The sequence below is a fragment of the Eleutherodactylus coqui genome, chromosome 11, assembly GCF_035609145.1.
Source record: "Eleutherodactylus coqui strain aEleCoq1 chromosome 11, aEleCoq1.hap1, whole genome shotgun sequence".
NCBI classification, from domain to species: Eukaryota; Metazoa; Chordata; class Amphibia; order Anura; family Eleutherodactylidae; genus Eleutherodactylus; species Eleutherodactylus coqui.
In genome coordinates this window covers 52,638,032-52,659,338 of record NC_089847.1, presented here as the reverse complement: position 1 = coordinate 52,659,338, position 21,307 = coordinate 52,638,032, and the positions used below count along the sequence as shown (strand labels likewise).

General features: G+C 44.6%; 4 non-coding genes across 4 annotated transcripts; all 4 read left to right on the top strand.

Moving 5' to 3' along the window:
- Nucleotides 1–8,691: 8,691 nt before the first annotated feature.
- On the top strand, nt 8,692–8,763 carry TRNAD-GUC (transfer RNA aspartic acid (anticodon GUC)). Its single transcript has one exon. It is a non-coding gene; the product is annotated as a tRNA-Asp (tRNA).
- A 4,682-nt stretch (nt 8,764–13,445) lies between these two features.
- On the top strand, nt 13,446–13,517 carry TRNAD-GUC (transfer RNA aspartic acid (anticodon GUC)). The gene has a single exon. It is a non-coding gene; the product is annotated as a tRNA-Asp (tRNA).
- Nucleotides 13,518–19,157: 5,640 nt separating this feature from the next.
- TRNAD-GUC (transfer RNA aspartic acid (anticodon GUC)) lies at nt 19,158–19,229 on the top strand. Its single transcript has one exon. It is a non-coding gene; the product is annotated as a tRNA-Asp (tRNA).
- A 410-nt stretch (nt 19,230–19,639) lies between these two features.
- On the top strand, nt 19,640–19,711 carry TRNAD-GUC (transfer RNA aspartic acid (anticodon GUC)). The gene has a single exon. It is a non-coding gene; the product is annotated as a tRNA-Asp (tRNA).
- The last annotated feature ends 1,596 nt before the right edge of the window (nt 19,712–21,307 follow it).

Below are 21,307 nucleotides of genomic sequence, written 5' to 3'. Positions count from 1 at the left end.
TTCTTTAGCTGGACTTTGCAGTTAGATGACTCAAGATATCATCTGTGGAAGCTATTTTTCTTTTGGCAGAACATCTGCGTATGTGTAAATGGGCAAAATTCTATCGGTCCCAAGAGTAAATGGGTCTGCCCGAATACTGCCATGTTTTCATCAGCTTCTTCCTCGTTAGTATAGTGGCGAGTAGTCACGCGGGAGACCGGGGTTCGATTCCCCGACGGGGAGTGCTTTTCTCGTTTTCTACGAAGCTATTTCCCAAGACTGTCGCCATCTTTGACAAAGTCCATCTCAAGAAGAAGTGCTTCCTGCTAAATGCTAAGAAGCATGCCACTTTGCTATCCTCTTGCCTATGTACTGTTTACAACACCAGGTTATGTTTTTCTGCATTTCACCTCCAAACAGCGCTTTGTCCCCAGGAATCACTGCAGCTTTACCTTTGGGGAAAGAGAAAAAGTCTGATTTGTCAGACTTGAGATTTCTTTAGCTGGACTTTGCAGTTAGATGACTCAAGATATCATCTGTGGAAGCTATTTTTCTTTTGGCAGAACATCTGCGTATGTGTAAATGGGCAAAATTCTATCGGTCCCAAGAGTAAATGGGTCTGCCCGAATACTGCCATGCTTTCATCAGCTTCTTCCTCGTTAGTATAGTGGCGAGTAGTCACGCGGGAGACCGGGGTTCGATTCCCCGACGGGGAGTGCTTTTCTCGTTTTCTACGAAGCTATTTCCCAAGACTGTCGCCATCTTTGACAAAGTCCATCTCAAGAAGAAGTGCTTCCTGCTAAATGCTAAGAAGCATGCCACTTTGCTATCCTCTTGCCTATGTACTGTTTACAACACCAGGTTATGTTTTTCTGCATTTCACCTCCAAACAGCGCTTTGTCCCCAGGAATCACTGCAGCTTTACCTTTGGGGAAAGAGAAAAAGTCTGATTTGTCAGACTTGAGATTTCTTTAGCTGGACTTTGCAGTTAGATGACTCAAGATATCATCTGTGGAAGCTATTTTTCTTTTGGCAGAACATCTGCGTATGTGTAAATGGGCAAAATTCTATCGGTCCCAAGAGTAAATGGGTCTGCCCGAATACTGCCATGCTTTCATCAGCTTCTTCCTCGTTAGTATAGTGGCGAGTAGTCACGCGGGAGACCGGGGTTCGATTCCCCAACGGGGAGTGCTTTTCTCGTTTTCTACGAAGCTATTTCCCAAGACTGTCGCCATCTTTGACAAAGTCCATCTCAAGCAGAAGTGCTTCCTGCTAAATGCTAAGAAGCATGCCACTTTGCTATCCTCTTGCCTATGTACTGTTTACAACACCAGGTTATGTTTTTCTGCATTTCACCTCCAAACAGCGCTTTGTCCCCAGGAATCACTGCAGCTTTACCTTTGGGGAAAAGGAAAAAGTCTGATTTGTCAGACTTGAGATTTCTTTAGCTGGACTTTGCAGTTAGATGACTCAAGATTTCATCTGTGGAAGCTATTTTTCTTTTGGCAGAACATCTGCGTATGTGTAAATGGGCAAAATTCTATCGGTCCCAAGAGTAAATGGGTCTGCCCGAATACTGCCATGCTTTCATCAGCTTCTTCCTCATTAGTATAGTGGCGAGTAGTCACGCGGGAGACCGGGGTTCGATTCCCCGACGGGGAGTGCTTTTCTCGTTTTCTACGAAGCTATTTCCCAAGACTGTCGCCATCTTTGACAAAGTCCATCTCAAGAAGAAGTGCTTCCTGCTAAATGCTAAGAAGCATGCCACTTTGCTATCCTCTTGCCTATGTACTATTTACAACACCAGGTTATGTTTTTCTGCATTTCACCTCCAAACAGCGCTTTGTCCCCAGGAATCACTGCAGCTTTACCTTTGGGGAAAAGGAAAAAGTCTGATTTGTCAGACTTGAGATTTCTTTAGCTGGACTTTGCAGTTAGATGACTCAAGATATCATCTGTGGAAGCTATTTTTCTTTTGGCAGAACATCTGCGTATGTGTAAATGGGCAAAATTCTATCGGTCCCAAGAGTAAATGGGTCTGCCCGAATACTGCCATGCTTTCATCAGCTTCTTCCTCGTTAGTATAGTGGCGAGTAGTCACGCGGGAGACCGGGGTTCGATTCCCCAACGGGGAGTGCTTTTCTCGTTTTCTACGAAGCTATTTCCCAAGACTGTCGCCATCTTTGACAAAGTCCATCTCAAGCAGAAGTGCTTCCTGCTAAATGCTAAGAAGCATGCCACTTTGCTATCCTCTTGCCTATGTACTGTTTACAACACCAGGTTATGTTTTTCTGCATTTCACCTCCAAACAGCGCTTTGTCCCCAGGAATCACTGCAGCTTTACCTTTGGGGAAAAGGAAAAAGTCTGATTTGTCAGACTTGAGATTTCTTTAGCTGGACTTTGCAGTTAGATGACTCAAGATATCATCTGTGGAAGCTATTTTTCTTTTGGCAGAACATCTGCGTATGTGTAAATGGGCAAAATTCTATCGGTCCCAAGAGTAAATGGGTCTGCCCGAATACTGCCATGCTTTCATCAGCTTCTTCCTCATTAGTATAGTGGCGAGTAGTCACGCGGGAGACCGGGGTTCGATTCCCCGACGGGGAGTGCTTTTCTCGTTTTCTACGAAGCTATTTCCCAAGACTGTCGCCATCTTTGACAAAGTCCATCTCAAGAAGAAGTGCTTCCTGCTAAATGCTAAGAAGCATGCCACTTTGCTATCCTCTTGCCTATGTACTGTTTACAACACCAGGTTATGTTTTTCTGCATTTCACCTCCAAACAGCGCTTTGTCCCCAGGAATCACTGCAGCTTTACCTTTGGGGAAAAGGAAAAAGTCTGATTTGTCAGACTTGAGATTTCTTTAGCTGGACTTTGCAGTTAGATGACTCAAGATTTCATCTGTGGAAGCTATTTTTCTTTTGGCAGAACATCTGCGTATGTGTAAATGGGCAAAATTCTATCGGTCCCAAGAGTAAATGGGTCTGCCCGAATACTGCCATGCTTTCATCAGCTTCTTCCTCATTAGTATAGTGGCGAGTAGTCACGCGGGAGACCGGGGTTCGATTCCCCGACGGGGAGTGCTTTTCTCGTTTTCTACGAAGCTATTTCCCAAGACTGTCGCCATCTTTGACAAAGTCCATCTCAAGAAGAAGTGCTTCCTGCTAAATGCTAAGAAGCATGCCACTTTGCTATCCTCTTGCCTATGTACTATTTACAACACCAGGTTATGTTTTTCTGCATTTCACCTCCAAACAGCGCTTTGTCCCCAGGAATCACTGCAGCTTTACCTTTGGGGAAAAGGAAAAAGTCTGATTTGTCAGACTTGAGATTTCTTTAGCTGGACTTTGCAGTTAGATGACTCAAGATATCATCTGTGGAAGCTATTTTTCTTTTGGCAGAACATCTGCGTATGTGTAAATGGGCAAAATTCTATCGGTCCCAAGAGTAAATGGGTCTGCCCGAATACTGCCATGCTTTCATCAGCTTCTTCCTCGTTAGTATAGTGGCGAGTAGTCACGCGGGAGACCGGGGTTCGATTCCCCAACGGGGAGTGCTTTTCTCGTTTTCTACGAAGCTATTTCCCAAGACTGTCGCCATCTTTGACAAAGTCCATCTCAAGCAGAAGTGCTTCCTGCTAAATGCTAAGAAGCATGCCACTTTGCTATCCTCTTGCCTATGTACTGTTTACAACACCAGGTTATGTTTTTCTGCATTTCACCTCCAAACAGCGCTTTGTCCCCAGGAATCACTGCAGCTTTACCTTTGGGGAAAAGGAAAAAGTCTGATTTGTCAGACTTGAGATTTCTTTAGCTGGACTTTGCAGTTAGATGACTCAAGATATCATCTGTGGAAGCTATTTTTCTTTTGGCAGAACATCTGCGTATGTGTAAATGGGCAAAATTCTATCGGTCCCAAGAGTAAATGGGTCTGCCCGAATACTGCCATGCTTTCATCAGCTTCTTCCTCGTTAGTATAGTGGTGAGTGTTCCCGCCTGTCACGCGGGAGACCGGGGTTCGATTCCCCGACGGGGAGTGCTTTTCTCGTTTTCTACGAAGCTATTTCCCAAGACTGTCGCCATCTTTGACAAAGTCCATCTCAAGAAGAAGTGCTTCCTGCTTAATGCTAAGAAGCATGCCACTTTGCTATCCTCTTGCCTATGTACTGTTTACAACACCAGGTTATGTTTTTCTGCATTTCACCTCCAAACAGCGCTTTGTCCCCAGGAATCACTGCAGCTTTACCTTTGGGGAAAGAGAAAAAGTCTGATTTGTCAGACTTGAGATTTCTTTAGCTGGACTTTGCAGTTAGATGACTCAAGATATCATCTGTGGAAGCTATTTTTCTTTTGGCAGAACATCTGCGTATGTGTAAATGGGCAAAATTCTATCGGTCCCAAGAGTAAATGGGTCTGACCGAATACTGCCATGCTTTCATCAGCTTCTTCCTCGTTAGTATAGTGTTGAGTATCCCCGCCTGTCACGCGGGAGACCGGGGTTCGATTCCCCGACGGGGACTGCTTTTCTCGTTTTCTACGAAGCTATTTCCCAAGACTGTCGCCATCTTTGACAAAGTCCATCTCAAGAAGAAGTGCTTCCTGCTAAATGCTAAGAAGCATGCCACTTTGCTATCCTCTTGCCTATGTACTATTTACAACACCAGGTTATGTTTTTCTGCATTTCACCTCCAAACAGCGCTTTGTCCCCAGGAATCACTGCAGCTTTACCTTTGGGGAAAAGGAAAAAGTCTGATTTGTCAGACTTGAGATTTCTTTAGCTGGACTTTGCAGTTAGATGACTCAAGATATCATCTGTGGAAGCTATTTTTCTTTTGGCAGAACATCTGCGTATGTGTAAATGGGCAAAATTCTATCGGTCCCAAGAGTAAATGGGTCTGCCCGAATACTGCCATGCTTTCATCAGCTTCTTCCTCGTTAGTATAGTGGCGAGTAGTCACGCGGGAGACCGGGGTTCGATTCCCCAACGGGGAGTGCTTTTCTCGTTTTCTACGAAGCTATTTCCCAAGACTGTCGCCATCTTTGACAAAGTCCATCTCAAGCAGAAGTGCTTCCTGCTAAATGCTAAGAAGCATGCCACTTTGCTATCCTCTTGCCTATGTACTGTTTACAACACCAGGTTATGTTTTTCTGCATTTCACCTCCAAACAGCGCTTTGTCCCCAGGAATCACTGCAGCTTTACCTTTGGGGAAAGAGAAAAAGTCTGATTTGTCAGACTTGAGATTTCTTTAGCTGGACTTTGCAGTTAGATGACTCAAGATATCATCTGTGGAAGCTATTTTTCTTTTGGCAGAACATCTGCGTATGTGTAAATGGGCAAAATTCTATCGGTCCCAAGAGTAAATGGGTCTGCCCGAATACTGCCATGTTTTCATCAGCTTCTTCCTCGTTAGTATAGTGGCGAGTAGTCACGCGGGAGACCGGGGTTCGATTCCCCGACGGGGAGTGCTTTTCTCGTTTTCTACGAAGCTATTTCCCAAGACTGTCGCCATCTTTGACAAAGTCCATCTCAAGAAGAAGTGCTTCCTGCTAAATGCTAAGAAGCATGCCACTTTGCTATCCTCTTGCCTATGTACTGTTTACAACACCAGGTTATGTTTTTCTGCATTTCACCTCCAAACAGCGCTTTGTCCCCAGGAATCACTGCAGCTTTACCTTTGGGGAAAGAGAAAAAGTCTGATTTGTCAGACTTGAGATTTCTTTAGCTGGACTTTGCAGTTAGATGACTCAAGATATCATCTGTGGAAGCTATTTTTCTTTTGGCAGAACATCTGCGTATGTGTAAATGGGCAAAATTCTATCGGTCCCAAGAGTAAATGGGTCTGCCCGAATACTGCCATGCTTTCATCAGCTTCTTCCTCGTTAGTATAGTGGCGAGTAGTCACGCAGGAGACCGGGGTTCGATTCCCCGACGGGGAGTGCTTTTCTCGTTTTCTACGAAGCTATTTCCCAAGACTGTCGCCATCTTTGACAAAGTCCATCTCAAGAAGAAGTGCTTCCTGCTAAATGCTAAGAAGCATGCCACTTTGCTATCCTCTTGCCTATGTACTGTTTACAACACCAGGTTATGTTTTTCTGCATTTCACCTCCAAACAGCGCTTTGTCCCCAGGAATCACTGCAGCTTTACCTTTGGGGAAAGAGAAAAAGTCTGATTTGTCAGACTTGAGATTTCTTTAGCTGGACTTTGCAGTTAGATGACTCAAGATATCATCTGTGGAAGCTATTTTTCTTTTGGCAGAACATCTGCGTATGTGTAAATGGGCAAAATTCTATCGGTCCCAAGAGTAAATGGGTCTGCCCGAATACTGCCATGCTTTCATCAGCTTCTTCCTCGTTAGTATAGTGGCGAGTAGTCACGCGGGAGACCGGGGTTCGATTCCCCAACGGGGAGTGCTTTTCTCGTTTTCTACGAAGCTATTTCCCAAGACTGTCGCCATCTTTGACAAAGTCCATCTCAAGCAGAAGTGCTTCCTGCTAAATGCTAAGAAGCATGCCACTTTGCTATCCTCTTGCCTATGTACTGTTTACAACACCAGGTTATGTTTTTCTGCATTTCACCTCCAAACAGCGCTTTGTCCCCAGGAATCACTGCAGCTTTACCTTTGGGGAAAAGGAAAAAGTCTGATTTGTCAGACTTGAGATTTCTTTAGCTGGACTTTGCAGTTAGATGACTCAAGATATCATCTGTGGAAGCTATTTTTCTTTTGGCAGAACATCTGCGTATGTGTAAATGGGCAAAATTCTATCGGTCCCAAGAGTAAATGGGTCTGCCCGAATACTGCCATGCTTTCATCAGCTTCTTCCTCATTAGTATAGTGGCGAGTAGTCACGCGGGAGACCGGGGTTCGATTCCCCGACGGGGAGTGCTTTTCTCGTTTTCTACGAAGCTATTTCCCAAGACTGTCGCCATCTTTGACAAAGTCCATCTCAAGAAGAAGTGCTTCCTGCTAAATGCTAAGAAGCATGCCACTTTGCTATCCTCTTGCCTATGTACTGTTTACAACACCAGGTTATGTTTTTCTGCATTTCACCTCCAAACAGCGCTTTGTCCCCAGGAATCACTGCAGCTTTACCTTTGGGGAAAGAGAAAAAGTCTGATTTGTCAGACTTGAGATTTCTTTAGCTGGACTTTGCAGTTAGATGACTCAAGATATCATCTGTGGAAGCTATTTTTCTTTTGGCAGAACATCTGCGTATGTGTAAATGGGCAAAATTCTATCGGTCCCAAGAGTAAATGGGTCTGCCCGAATACTGCCATGCTTTCATCAGCTTCTTCCTCGTTAGTATAGTGGCGAGTAGTCACGCGGGAGACCGGGGTTCGATTCCCCGACGGGGAGTGCTTTTCTCGTTTTCTACGAAGCTATTTCCCAAGACTGTCGCCATCTTTGACAAAGTCCATCTCAAGAAGAAGTGCTTCCTGCTAAATGCTAAGAAGCATGCCACTTTGCTATCCTCTTGCCTATGTACTGTTTACAACACCAGGTTATGTTTTTCTGCATTTCACCTCCAAACAGCGCTTTGTCCCCAGGAATCACTGCAGCTTTACCTTTGGGGAAAGAGAAAAAGTCTGATTTGTCAGACTTGAGATTTCTTTAGCTGGACTTTGCAGTTAGATGACTCAAGATATCATCTGTGGAAGCTATTTTTCTTTTGGCAGAACATCTGCGTATGTGTAAATGGGCAAAATTCTATCGGTCCCAAGAGTAAATGGGTCTGCCCGAATACTGCCATGCTTTCATCAGCTTCTTCCTCGTTAGTATAGTGGCGAGTAGTCACGCGGGAGACCGGGGTTCGATTCCCCGACGGGGAGTGCTTTTCTCGTTTTCTACGAAGCTATTTCCCAAGACTGTCGCCATCTTTGACAAAGTCCATCTCAAGAAGAAGTGCTTCCTGCTAAATGCTAAGAAGCATGCCACTTTGCTATCCTCTTGCCTATGTACTGTTTACAACACCAGGTTATGTTTTTCTGCATTTCACCTCCAAACAGCGCTTTGTCCCCAGGAATCACTGCAGCTTTACCTTTGGGGAAAGAGAAAAAGTCTGATTTGTCAGACTTGAGATTTCTTTAGCTGGACTTTGCAGTTAGATGACTCAAGATATCATCTGTGGAAGCTATTTTTCTTTTGGCAGAACATCTGCGTATGTGTAAATGGGCAAAATTCTATCGGTCCCAAGAGTAAATGGGTCTGCCCGAATACTGCCATGCTTTCATCAGCTTCTTCCTCGTTAGTATAGTGGCGAGTAGTCACGCGGGAGACCGGGGTTCGATTCCCCGACGGGGAGTGCTTTTCTCGTTTTCTACGAAGCTATTTCCCAAGACTGTCGCCATCTTTGACAAAGTCCATCTCAAGAAGAAGTGCTTCCTGCTAAATGCTAAGAAGCATGCCACTTTGCTATCCTCTTGCCTATGTAATATTTACAACACCAGGTTATGTTTTTCTGCATTTCACCTCCAAACAGCGCTTTGTCCCCAGGAATCACTGCAGCTTTACCTTTGGGGAAAAGGAAAAAGTCTGATTTGTCAGACTTGAGATTTCTTTAGCTGGACTTTGCAGTTAGATGACTCAAGATATCATCTGTGGAAGCTATTTTTCTTTTGGCAGAACATCTGCGTATGTGTAAATGGGCAAAATTCTATCGGTCCCAAGAGTAAATGGGTCTGCCCGAATACTGCCATGCTTTCATCAGCTTCTTCCTCGTTAGTATAGTGGTGAGTATCCCCGCCTGTCACGCGGGAGACCGGGGTTCGATTCCCCGACGGGGAGTGCTTTTCTCGTTTTCTACGAAGCTATTTCCCAAGACTGTCGCCATCTTTGACAAAGTCCATCTCAAGAAGAAGTGCTTCCTGCTAAATGCTAAGAAGCATGTCACTTTGCTATCCTCTTGCCTATGTACTATTTACAACACCAGGTTATGTTTTTCTGCATTTCACCTCCAAACAGCGCTTTGTCCCCAGGAATCACTGCAGCTTTACCTTTGGGGAAAAGGAAAAAGTCTGATTTGTCAGACTTGAGATTTCTTTAGCTGGACTTTGCAGTTAGATGACTCAAGATATCATCTGTGGAAGCTATTTTTCTTTTGGCAGAACATCTGCGTATGTGTAAATGGGCAAAATTCTATCGGTCCCAAGAGTAAATGGGTCTGCCTGAATACTGCCATGCTTTCATCAGCTTCTTCCTCGTTAGTATAGTGGCGAGTAGTCACGCGGGAGACCGGGGTTCGATTCCCCGACGGGGAGTGCTTTTCTCGTTTTCTACGAAGCTATTTCCCAAGACTGTCGCCATCTTTGACAAAGTCCATCTCAAGAAGAAGTGCTTCCTGCTAAATGCTAAGAAGCATGCCACTTTGCTATCCTCTTGCCTATGTACTGTTTACAACACCAGGTTATGTTTTTCTGCATTTCACCTCCAAACAGCGCTTTGTCCCCAGGAATCACTGCAGCTTTACCTTTGGGGAAAGAGAAAAAGTCTGATTTGTCAGACTTGAGATTTCTTTAGCTGGACTTTGCAGTTAGATGACTCAAGATATCATCTGTGGAAGCTATTTTTCTTTTGGCAGAACATCTGCGTATGTGTAAATGGGCAAAATTCTATCGGTCCCAAGAGTAAATGGGTCTGCCCGAATACTGCCATGCTTTCATCAGCTTCTTCCTCATTAGTATAGTGGCGAGTAGTCACGCGGGAGACCGGGGTTCGATTCCCCGACGGGGAGTGCTTTTCTCGTTTTCTACGAAGCTATTTCCCAAGACTGTCGCCATCTTTGACAAAGTCCATCTCAAGAAGAAGTGCTTCCTGCTAAATGCTAAGAAGCATGCCACTTTGCTATCCTCTTGCCTATGTACTGTTTACAACACCAGGTTATGTTTTTCTGCATTTCACCTCCAAACAGCGCTTTGTCCCCAGGAATCACTGCAGCTTTACCTTTGGGGAAAGAGAAAAAGTCTGATTTGTCAGACTTGAGATTTCTTTAGCTGGACTTTGCAGTTAGATGACTCAAGATATCATCTGTGGAAGCTATTTTTCTTTTGGCAGAACATCTGCGTATGTGTAAATGGGCAAAATTCTATCGGTCCCAAGAGTAAATGGATCTGCCCAATTACTGCCATGCTTTCATCAGCTACTTCCTCGTTAGTATAGTGGTGAGTATCCCCACCTGTCACGCGGGAGACCGGGCTTCGATTCCCCGACGGGGAGTGCTTTTCTCGTTTTCTACGAAGCTATTTCCCAAGACTGTCGCCATCTTTGACAAAGTCCATCTCAAGAAGAAGTGCTTCCTGCTAAATGCTAAGAAGCATGCCACTTTGCTATCCTCTTGCTTATGTATTTACAACACCAGGTTATGTTTTTCTGCATTTCACCTCCAAACAGCGCTTTGTCCCCAGGAATCACTGCAGCTTTACCTTTGGGGAAAAGGAAAAAGTCTGATTTGTCAGACTTGAGATTTCTTTAGCTGGACTTTGCAGTTAGATGACTCAAGATATCATCTGTGGAAGCTATTTTTCTTTTGGCAGAACATCTGCGTATGTGTAAATGGGCAAAATTCTATCGGTCCCAAGAGTAAATGGGTCTGCCCGAATACTGCTATGCTTTCATTAGCTTCTTCCTCGTTAGTATAGTGGTGAGTATTCCTGCCTGTCACGCGGGAGACCGGGGTTCGATTCCCCGACGGGGAGTGCTTTTCTCGTTTTCTACGAAGCTATTTCCCAAGACTGTCGCCATCTTTGACAAAGTCCATCTCAAGAAGAAGTGCTTCCTGCTAAATGCTAAGAAGCATGCCACTTTGCTATCCTCTTGCCTATGTACTATTTACAACACCAGGTTATGTTTTTCTGCATTTCACCTCCAAACAGCGCTTTGTCCCCAGGAATCACTGCAGCTTTACCTTTGGGGAAAAGGAAAAAGTCTGATTTGTCAGACTTGAGATTTCTTTAGCTGGACTTTGCAGTTAGATGACTCAAGATATCATCTGTGGAAGCTATTTTTCTTTTGGCAGAACATCTGCGTATGTGTAAATGGGCAAAATTCTATCGGTCCCAAGAGTAAATGGGTCTGCCCGAATACTGCCATGCTTTCATCAGCTTCTTCCTCGTTAGTATAGTGGCGAGTAGTCACGCGGGAGACCGGGGTTCGATTCCCCAACGGGGAGTGCTTTTCTCGTTTTCTACGAAGCTATTTCCCAAGACTGTCGCCATCTTTGACAAAGTCCATCTCAAGCAGAAGTGCTTCCTGCTAAATGCTAAGAAGCATGCCACTTTGCTATCCTCTTGCCTATGTACTGTTTACAACACCAGGTTATGTTTTTCTGCATTTCACCTCCAAACAGCGCTTTGTCCCCAGGAATCACTGCAGCTTTACCTTTGGGGAAAAGGAAAAAGTCTGATTTGTCAGACTTGAGATTTCTTTAGCTGGACTTTGCAGTTAGATGACTCAAGATATCATCTGTGGAAGCTATTTTTCTTTTGGCAGAACATCTGCGTATGTGTAAATGGGCAAAATTCTATCGGTCCCAAGAGTAAATGGGTCTGCCCGAATACTGCCATGCTTTCATCAGCTTCTTCCTCATTAGTATAGTGGCGAGTAGTCACGCGGGAGACCGGGGTTCGATTCCCCGACGGGGAGTGCTTTTCTCGTTTTCTACGAAGCTATTTCCCAAGACTGTCGCCATCTTTGACAAAGTCCATCTCAAGAAGAAGTGCTTCCTGCTAAATGCTAAGAAGCATGCCACTTTGCTATCCTCTTGCCTATGTACTGTTTACAACACCAGGTTATGTTTTTCTGCATTTCACCTCCAAACAGCGCTTTGTCCCCAGGAATCACTGCAGCTTTACCTTTGGGGAAAGAGAAAAAGTCTGATTTGTCAGACTTGAGATTTCTTTAGCTGGACTTTGCAGTTAGATGACTCAAGATATCATCTGTGGAAGCTATTTTTCTTTTGGCAGAACATCTGCGTATGTGTAAATGGGCAAAATTCTATCGGTCCCAAGAGTAAATGGGTCTGCCCGAATACTGCCATGCTTTCATCAGCTTCTTCCTCGTTAGTATAGTGGCGAGTAGTCACGCGGGAGACCGGGGTTCGATTCCCCGACGGGGAGTGCTTTTCTCGTTTTCTACGAAGCTATTTCCCAAGACTGTCGCCATCTTTGACAAAGTCCATCTCAAGAAGAAGTGCTTCCTGCTAAATGCTAAGAAGCATGCCACTTTGCTATCCTCTTGCCTATGTACTGTTTACAACACCAGGTTATGTTTTTCTGCATTTCACCTCCAAACAGCGCTTTGTCCCCAGGAATCACTGCAGCTTTACCTTTGGGGAAAGAGAAAAAGTCTGATTTGTCAGACTTGAGATTTCTTTAGCTGGACTTTGCAGTTAGATGACTCAAGATATCATCTGTGGAAGCTATTTTTCTTTTGGCAGAACATCTGCGTATGTGTAAATGGGCAAAATTCTATCGGTCCCAAGAGTAAATGGGTCTGCCCGAATACTGCCATGCTTTCATCAGCTTCTTCCTCGTTAGTATAGTGGCGAGTAGTCACGCGGGAGACCGGGGTTCGATTCCCCGACGGGGAGTGCTTTTCTCGTTTTCTACGAAGCTATTTCCCAAGACTGTCGCCATCTTTGACAAAGTCCATCTCAAGAAGAAGTGCTTCCTGCTAAATGCTAAGAAGCATGCCACTTTGCTATCCTCTTGCCTATGTACTGTTTACAACACCAGGTTATGTTTTTCTGCATTTCACCTCCAAACAGCGCTTTGTCCCCAGGAATCACTGCAGCTTTACCTTTGGGGAAAGAGAAAAAGTCTGATTTGTCAGACTTGAGATTTCTTTAGCTGGACTTTGCAGTTAGATGACTCAAGATATCATCTGTGGAAGCTATTTTTCTTTTGGCAGAACATCTGCGTATGTGTAAATGGGCAAAATTCTATCGGTCCCAAGAGTAAATGGGTCTGCCCGAATACTGCCATGCTTTCATCAGCTTCTTCCTCGTTAGTATAGTGGCGAGTAGTCACGCGGGAGACCGGGGTTCGATTCCCCGACGGGGAGTGCTTTTCTCGTTTTCTACGAAGCTATTTCCCAAGACTGTCGCCATCTTTGACAAAGTCCATCTCAAGAAGAAGTGCTTCCTGCTAAATGCTAAGAAGCATGCCACTTTGCTATCCTCTTGCCTATGTAATATTTACAACACCAGGTTATGTTTTTCTGCATTTCACCTCCAAACAGCGCTTTGTCCCCAGGAATCACTGCAGCTTTACCTTTGGGGAAAAGGAAAAAGTCTGATTTGTCAGACTTGAGATTTCTTTAGCTGGACTTTGCAGTTAGATGACTCAAGATATCATCTGTGGAAGCTATTTTTCTTTTGGCAGAACATCTGCGTATGTGTAAATGGGCAAAATTCTATCGGTCCCAAGAGTAAATGGGTCTGCCCGAATACTGCCATGCTTTCATCAGCTTCTTCCTCGTTAGTATAGTGGTGAGTATCCCCGCCTGTCACGCGGGAGACCGGGGTTCGATTCCCCGACGGGGAGTGCTTTTCTCGTTTTCTACGAAGCTATTTCCCAAGACTGTCGCCATCTTTGACAAAGTCCATCTCAAGAAGAAGTGCTTCCTGCTAAATGCTAAGAAGCATGTCACTTTGCTATCCTCTTGCCTATGTACTATTTACAACACCAGGTTATGTTTTTCTGCATTTCACCTCCAAACAGCGCTTTGTCCCCAGGAATCACTGCAGCTTTACCTTTGGGGAAAAGGAAAAAGTCTGATTTGTCAGACTTGAGATTTCTTTAGCTGGACTTTGCAGTTAGATGACTCAAGATATCATCTGTGGAAGCTATTTTTCTTTTGGCAGAACATCTGCGTATGTGTAAATGGGCAAAATTCTATCGGTCCCAAGAGTAAATGGGTCTGCCTGAATACTGCCATGCTTTCATCAGCTTCTTCCTCGTTAGTATAGTGGCGAGTAGTCACGCGGGAGACCGGGGTTCGATTCCCCGACGGGGAGTGCTTTTCTCGTTTTCTACGAAGCTATTTCCCAAGACTGTCGCCATCTTTGACAAAGTCCATCTCAAGAAGAAGTGCTTCCTGCTAAATGCTAAGAAGCATGCCACTTTGCTATCCTCTTGCCTATGTACTGTTTACAACACCAGGTTATGTTTTTCTGCATTTCACCTCCAAACAGCGCTTTGTCCCCAGGAATCACTGCAGCTTTACCTTTGGGGAAAGAGAAAAAGTCTGATTTGTCAGACTTGAGATTTCTTTAGCTGGACTTTGCAGTTAGATGACTCAAGATATCATCTGTGGAAGCTATTTTTCTTTTGGCAGAACATCTGCGTATGTGTAAATGGGCAAAATTCTATCGGTCCCAAGAGTAAATGGGTCTGCCCGAATACTGCCATGCTTTCATCAGCTTCTTCCTCATTAGTATAGTGGCGAGTAGTCACGCGGGAGACCGGGGTTCGATTCCCCGACGGGGAGTGCTTTTCTCGTTTTCTACGAAGCTATTTCCCAAGACTGTCGCCATCTTTGACAAAGTCCATCTCAAGAAGAAGTGCTTCCTGCTAAATGCTAAGAAGCATGCCACTTTGCTATCCTCTTGCCTATGTACTGTTTACAACACCAGGTTATGTTTTTCTGCATTTCACCTCCAAACAGCGCTTTGTCCCCAGGAATCACTGCAGCTTTACCTTTGGGGAAAGAGAAAAAGTCTGATTTGTCAGACTTGAGATTTCTTTAGCTGGACTTTGCAGTTAGATGACTCAAGATATCATCTGTGGAAGCTATTTTTCTTTTGGCAGAACATCTGCGTATGTGTAAATGGGCAAAATTCTATCGGTCCCAAGAGTAAATGGATCTGCCCAATTACTGCCATGCTTTCATCAGCTACTTCCTCGTTAGTATAGTGGTGAGTATCCCCACCTGTCACGCGGGAGACCGGGCTTCGATTCCCCGACGGGGAGTGCTTTTCTCGTTTTCTACGAAGCTATTTCCCAAGACTGTCGCCATCTTTGACAAAGTCCATCTCAAGAAGAAGTGCTTCCTGCTAAATGCTAAGAAGCATGCCACTTTGCTATCCTCTTGCTTATGTATTTACAACACCAGGTTATGTTTTTCTGCATTTCACCTCCAAACAGCGCTTTGTCCCCAGGAATCACTGCAGCTTTACCTTTGGGGAAAAGGAAAAAGTCTGATTTGTCAGACTTGAGATTTCTTTAGCTGGACTTTGCAGTTAGATGACTCAAGATATCATCTGTGGAAGCTATTTTTCTTTTGGCAGAACATCTGCGTATGTGTAAATGGGCAAAATTCTATCGGTCCCAAGAGTAAATGGGTCTGCCCGAATACTGCTATGCTTTCATTAGCTTCTTCCTCGTTAGTATAGTGGTGAGTATTCCTGCCTGTCACGCGGGAGACCGGGGTTCGATTCCCCGACGGGGAGTGCTTTTCTCGTTTTCTACGAAGCTATTTCCCAAGACTGTCGCCATCTTTGACAAAGTCCATCTCAAGAAGAAGTGCTTCCTGCTAAATGCTAAGAAGCATGCCACTTTGCTATCCTCTTGCCTATGTATTTACAACACCAGGTTATGTTTTTCTGCATTTCACCTCCAAACAGCGCTTTGTCCCCAGGAATCACTGCAGCTTTACCTTTGGGGAAAAGGAAAAAGTCTGATTTGTCAGACTTGAGATTTCTTTAGCTGGACTTTGCAGTTAGATGACTCAAGATATCATCTGTGGAAGCTATTTTTCTTTTGGCAGAACATCTGCGTATGTGTAAATGGGCAAAATTCTATCGGTCCCAAGAGTAAATGGGTCTGCCCGAATACTGCCATGCTTTCATCAGCTTCTTCCTCGTTAGTATAGTGGCGAGTAGTCACGCGGGAGACCGGGGTTCGATTCCCCGACGGGGAGTGCTTTTCTCGTTTTCTACGAAGCTATTTCCCAAGACTGTCGCCATCTTTGACAAAGTCCATCTCAAGAAGAAGTGCTTCCTGCTAAATGCTAAGAAGCATGCCACTTTGCTATCCTCTTGCCTATGTACTGTTTACAACACCAGGTTATGTTTTTCTGCATTTCACCTCCAAACAGCGCTTTGTCCCCAGGAATCACTGCAGCTTTACCTTTGGGGAAAGAGAAAAAGTCTGATTTGTCAGACTTGAGATTTCTTTAGCTGGACTTTGCAGTTAGATGACTCAAGATATCATCTGTGGAAGCTATTTTTCTTTTGGCAGAACATATGCGTATGTGTAAATGGGCAAAATTCTATCGGTCCCAAGAGTAAATGGGTCTGCCCGAATACTGCCATGCTTTCATCAGCTTCTTCCTCGTTAGTATAGTGGCGAGTAGTCACGCGGGAGACCGGGGTTCGATTCCCCGACGGGGAGTGCTTTTCTCGTTTTCTACGAAGCTATTTCCCAAGACTGTCGCCATCTTTGACAAAGTCCATCTCAAGAAGAAGTGCTTCCTGCTAAATGCTAAGAAGCATGCCACTTTGCTATCCTCTTGCCTATGTACTGTTTACAACACCAGGTTATGTTTTTCTGCATTTCACCTCCAAACAGCGCTTTGTCCCCAGGAATCACTGCAGCTTTACCTTTGGGGAAAGAGAAAAAGTCTGATTTGTCAGACTTGAGATTTCTTTAGCTGGACTTTGCAGTTAGATGACTCAAGATATCATCTGTGGAAGCTATTTTTCTTTTGGCAGAACATCTGCGTATGTGTAAATGGGCAAAATTCTATCGGTCCCAAGAGTAAATGGGTCTGCCCGAATACTGCCATGCTTTCATCAGCTTCTTCCTCGTTAGTATAGTGGCGAGTAGTCACGCGGGAGACCGGGGTTCGATTCCCCGACGGGGAGTGCTTTTCTCGTTTTCTACGAAGCTATTTCCCAAGACTGTCGCCATCTTTGACAAAGTCCATCTCAAGAAGAAGTGCTTCCTGCTAAATGCTAAGAAGCATGCCACTTTGCTATCCTCTTGCCTATGTACTGTTTACAACACCAGGTTATGTTTTTCTGCATTTCACCTCCAAACAGCGCTTTGTCCCCAGGAATCACTGCAGCTTTACCTTTGGGGAAAGAGAAAAAGTCTGATTTGTCAGACTTGAGATTTCTTTAGCTGGACTTTGCAGTTAGATGACTCAAGATATCATCTGTGGAAGCTATTTTTCTTTTGGCAGAACATCTGCGTATGTGTAAATGGGCAAAATTCTATCGGTCCCAAGAGTAAATGGATCTGCCCAAATACTGCCATGCTTTCATCAGCTACTTCCTCGTTAGTATAGAGGTGGGTATCCCCGCCTGTCACGCGGGAGACCGGGGTTCGATTCCCCGACGGGGAGTGCTTTTCTCGTTTTCTACGAAGCTATTTCCCAAGACTGTCGCCATCTTTGACAAAGTCCATCTCAAGAAGAAGTGCTTCCTGCTAAATGCTAAGAAGCATGCCACTTTGCTATCCTCTTGCCTATGTATTTACAACACCAGGTTATGTTTTTCTGCATTTCACCTCCAAACAGCGCTTTGTCCCCAGGAATCACTGCAGCTTTACCTTTGGGGAAAAGGAAAAAGTCTGATTTGTCAGACTTGAGATTTCTTTAGCTGGACTTTGCAGTTAGATGACTCAAGATATCATCTGTGGAAGCTATTTTTCTTTTGGCAGAACATCTGCGTATGTGTAAATGGGCAAAATTCTATCAGTCCCAAGAGTAAATGGGTCTGCCCGAATACTGCTATGCTTTCATTAGCTTCTTCCTCGTTAGTATAGTGGTGAGTATTCCTGCCTGTCACGCGGGAGACCGGGGTTCGATTCCCCGACGGGGAGTGCTTTTCTCGTTTTCTACGAAGCTATTTCCCAAGACTGTCGCCATCTTTGACAAAGTCCATCTCAAGAAGAAGTGCTTCCTGCTAAATGCTAAGAAGCATGCCACTTTGCTATCCTCTTGCCTATGTACTATTTACAACACCAGGTTATGTTTTTCTGCATTTCACCTCCAAACAGCGCTTTGTCCCCAGGAATCACTGCAGCTTTACCTTTGGGGAAAAGGAAAAAGTCTGATTTGTCAGACTTGAGATTTCTTTAGCTGGACTTTGCAGTTAGATGACTCAAGATATCATCTGTGGAAGCTATTTTTCTTTTGGCAGAACATCTGCGTATGTGTAAATGGGCAAAATTCTATCGGTCCCAAGAGTAAATGGGTCTGCCCGAATACTGCCATGCTTTCATCAGCTTCTTCCTCGTTAGTATAGTGGCGAGTAGTCACGCGGGAGACCGGGGTTCGATTCCCCGACGGGGAGTGCTTTTCTCGTTTTCTACGAAGCTATTTCCCAAGACTGTCGCCATCTTTGACAAAGTCCATCTCAAGAAGAAGTGCTTCCTGCTAAATGCTAAGAAGCATGCCACTTTGCTATCCTCTTGCCTATGTACTGTTTACAACACCAGGTTATGTTTTTCTGCATTTCACCTCCAAACAGCGCTTTGTCCCCAGGAATCACTGCAGCTTTACCTTTGGGGAAAGAGAAAAAGTCTGATTTGTCAGACTTGAGATTTCTTTAGCTGGACTTTGCAGTTAGATGACTCAAGATATCATCTGTGGAAGCTATTTTTCTTTTGGCAGAACATATGCGTATGTGTAAATGGGCAAAATTCTATCGGTCCCAAGAGTAAATGGGTCTGCCCGAATACTGCCATGCTTTCATCAGCTTCTTCCTCGTTAGTATAGTGGCGAGTAGTCACGCGGGAGACCGGGGTTCGATTCCCCGACGGGGAGTGCTTTTCTCGTTTTCTACGAAGCTATTTCCCAAGACTGTCGCCATCTTTGACAAAGTCCATCTCAAGAAGAAGTGCTTCCTGCTAAATGCTAAGAAGCATGCCACTTTGCTATCCTCTTGCCTATGTACTGTTTACAACACCAGGTTATGTTTTTCTGCATTTCACCTCCAAACAGCGCTTTGTCCCCAGGAATCACTGCAGCTTTACCTTTGGGGAAAGAGAAAAAGTCTGATTTGTCAGACTTGAGATTTCTTTAGCTGGACTTTGCAGTTAGATGACTCAAGATATCATCTGTGGAAGCTATTTTTCTTTTGGCAGAACATCTGCGTATGTGTAAATGGGCAAAATTCTATCGGTCCCAAGAGTAAATGGATCTGCCCAAATACTGCCATGCTTTCATCAGCTACTTCCTCGTTAGTATAGTGGTGAGTATCCCCGCCTGTCACGCGGGAGACCGGGGTTCGATTCCCCGACGGGGAGTGCTTTTCTCGTTTTCTACGAAGCTATTTCCCAAGACTGTCGCCATCTTTGACAAAGTCCATCTGAAGAAGAAGTGCTTCCTGCTAAATGCTAAGAAGCATGCCACTTTGCTATCCTCTTGCCTATGTACTATTTACAACACCAGGTTATGTTTTTCTGCATTTCACCTCCAAACAGCGCTTTGTCCCCAGGAATCACTGCAGCTTTACCTTTGGGGAAAAGGAAAAAGTCTGATTTGTCAGACTTGAGATTTCTTTAGCTGGACTTTGCAGTTAGATGACTCAAGATATCATCTGTGGAAGCTATTTTTCTTTTGGCAGAACATCTGCGTATGTGTAAATGGGCAAAATTCTATCGGTCCCAAGAGTAAATGGGTCTGCCCGAATACTGCCATGCTTTCATCAGCTTCTTCCTCGTTAGTATAGTGGTGAGTATCCCCGCCTGTCACGCGGGAGACCGGGGTTCGATTCCCCGACGGGGAGTGCTTTTCTCGTTTTCTACGAAGCTATTTCCCAAGACTGTCGCCATCTTTGACAAAGTCCATCTCAAGAAGAAGTGCTTCCTGCTAAATGCTAAGAAGCATGCCACTTTGCTATCCTCTTGCCTATGTACTGTTTACAACACCAGGTTATGTTTTTCTGCATTTCACCTCCAAACAGCGCTTTGTCCCCAGGAATCACTGCAGCTTTACCTTTGGGGAAAGAGAAAAAGTCTGATTTGTCAGACTTGAGATTTCTTTAGCTGGACTTTGCAGTTAGATGACTCAAGATATCATCTGTGGAAGCTATTTTTCTTTTGGCAGAACATCTGCGTATGTGTAAATGGGCAAAATTCTATCGGTCCCAAGAGTAAATGGATCTGCCCAAATACTGCCATGCTTTCATCAGCTACTTCCTCGTTAGTATAGTGGTGAGTATCCCCGCCTGTCACACGGGAGACTGGGGTTCGATTCCCCGACGGGGAGTGCTTTTCTCGTTTTCTACGAAGCTATTTCCCAAGACTGTCGCCATCTTTGACAAAGTCCATCTCAAGAAGAAGTGCTTCCTGCTAAATGCTAAGAAGCATGCCACTTTGCTATCCTCTTGCCTATGTACTGTTTACAACACCAGGTTATGTTTTTCTGCATTTCACCTCCAAACAGCGCTTTGTCCCCAGGAATCACTGCAGCTTTACCTTTGGGGAAAGAGAAAAAGTCTGATTTGTCAGACTTGAGATTTCTTTAGCTGGACTTTGCAGTTAGATGACTCAAGATATCATCTGTGGAAGCTATTTTTCTTTTGGCAGAACATCTGCGTATGTGTAAATGGGCAAAATTCTATCGGTCCCAAGAGTAAATGGGTCTGCCCGAATACTGCCATGCTTTCATCAGCTTCTTCCTCGTTAGTATAGTGGCGAGTAGTCACGCGGGAGACCGGGGTTCGATTCCCCGACGGGGAGTGCTTTTCTCGTTTTCTACGAAGCTATTTCCCAAGACTGTCGCCATCTTTGACAAAGTCCATCTCAAGAAGAAGTGCTTCCTGCTAAATGCTAAGAAGCATGCCACTTTGCTATCCTCTTGCCTATGTAATATTTACAACACCAGGTTATGTTTTTCTGCATTTCACCTCCAAACAGCGCTTTGTCCCCAGGAATCACTGCAGCTTTACCTTTGGGGAAAAGGAAAAAGTCTGATTTGTCAGACTTGAGATTTCTTTAGCTGGACTTTGCAGTTAGATGACTCAAGATATCATCTGTGGAAGCTATTTTTCTTTTGGCAGAACATCTGCGTATGTGTAAATGGGCAAAATTCTATCGGTCCCAAGAGTAAATGGATCTGCCCAATTACTGCCATGCTTTCATCAGCTACTTCCTCGTTAGTATAGTGGTGAGTATCCCCGCCTGTCACGCGGGAGACCGGGCTTCGATTCCCCGACGGGGAGTGCTTTTCTCGTTTTCTACGAAGCTATTTCCCAAGACTGTCGCCATCTTTGACAAAGTCCATCTCAAGAAGAAGTGCTTCCTGCTAAATGCTAAGAAGCATGCCACTTTGCTATCCTCTTGCTTATGTATTTACAACACCAGGTTATGTTTTTCTGCAT